This window comes from Acyrthosiphon pisum, chromosome A1 (assembly GCF_005508785.2).
Source record: "Acyrthosiphon pisum isolate AL4f chromosome A1, pea_aphid_22Mar2018_4r6ur, whole genome shotgun sequence".
Taxonomy (NCBI): domain Eukaryota; kingdom Metazoa; phylum Arthropoda; class Insecta; order Hemiptera; family Aphididae; genus Acyrthosiphon; species Acyrthosiphon pisum.
Genome location: NC_042494.1, coordinates 148,125,438 through 148,127,402, shown reverse-complemented (window position 1 = coordinate 148,127,402; position 1,965 = coordinate 148,125,438).

Genomic DNA, 1,965 nt, shown 5'->3' with positions numbered 1-1,965 from the left:
AATTCAATTCAGGGACGGATTGGAATTTCGGACCAGCCTGGGAAAATACTTTTTTACCGGCCCACTATTTGTTGGGAGATTGGGGGCAACTGGCAAGTGAACCATACTGAAGATGGTAATTTTTTTTTAGTATTTTAAAGGGTACCTAGTCTTTTGTAATCAGTGTTATTATAAAATAAACCTTTAACAATAAAATATAATAATAAAAATAATAATAATGGAATAAAAATAGTATTACCTACATATAAATGTTACATAATAAAATGTTAGTAATTTTATATTTTATATTATCAGTTTTACTGTATTGATATTGTTCAAACACCGATACTGTCTTGACTGCCGAATGCTGGGTATCGAAGTTTTGAATGACGATTGATATTTAAATATAAATAATATAAATCTCAAATAAAAATCTTCTTATTACCTAGGTATTCATATTAACGACCCGCATCCAACTTGTATCGTTAAAATTCGTCGTCATTACCCGCAACTCGCCGGCCCATCTGATCGACGACACCCGAATAACCAATTATTTATAGATTTTACTGTCCACGGAAGTTGATTTTTGATTACAGTTATTTGTATTACTATTTACTTATTGATAATTAATATTATTATTCAGTTTCTGTTGTAGACGTTGTATACCTACTTGTATTATTACAATTTACCACGTTTTACGTTATAATATCATAGTTGGTTACCTATTACGTAATATCATTGAATGAATAATCTATAAACAATGGTAATATTTATTAATTAATAGATTATATTTACGTCTACCTATTTACTATTTACTATTAAGTACGCGGCCCATCGGAAATTTCCCGATTTCCCTATGGCCCAATCCGTCCCTGATTCAATTTATATTTTATTTTGTGAAATGTGAATTATAATTTCAAATTTGTATGAGCCATAGCCTTATCGATAACTAAGTACCTAGTACCTACCTACTAGTCAAAAACAAGTTTGTTACTTTATAACCTTAATGTATTTAAATTAAGATGAATCCACCAAAAAGAAAACATACATTTATGGATAAGTTTATCTGTTAATATCAAAAAATGATGACGATAGAAGTACTGATAATCAATGATAATAAAAATACTTGCTATGGAGCCTAGGCACATGCAATTTTTATTTAATGACCAATAATCTTAATACCTATATTATATTTTAATGAAAATATACATTTAATCATATTATTGTGTCATCAGTTTATTTACTATGTTTGCAATAAAACTATAAAATACTATACCTAATATGTTATGAATATATGTATAATATACACCTTGCCCCCCTCCCCCCCGGTGAAAATTTCTACGGGCGCCCTTGAAGTGTTTATTTTGTGTGTGTGACGGCGGCCGGTGATAGGTAGTGGGTGATGTGTTGGTATGGAGATGAAAATATGAAATGGTAAAGGGACCACAATATTAAATAAATACATTTTACAAAATACATAACACATACAATTATCTTACTTGGTCTAGGCATCTATATATAGTTTAGTTTACTTATGCGCCGACCATGACTATTATATCAAAATAATTCCTTATCGTCACTTGGACTCAACAACTTTTCTATAAACCTTGACGGTTGTTGAAACATTGTCGGCGCATAAAAATATTTCAGTCTTCAGATCTGTGGTTTAAGAGATATAATCCTTCGTTAATAATTGCATTCATTGTTGATGCGCGTGCGTCTATGAATCTAAAAAGTGTAATTGTTTTATATTGAAGTCTGAAGATAAAAAGAACTTATACTTAACGAACGAAAATAAACTCAAAAAGTTAAAAGATTATAGGAAAACTTTTAGAAAATAAAATTATAACATTAATCGGAAAATACAAATATAAGTATTTTAATATATTTTATATATAAAATATAAATAAGTAAAAACTGATGTATTATATTATACGAATGTATTTTGAACAAAATTAAACAAACATTAGGTATAGGTAATAAGTA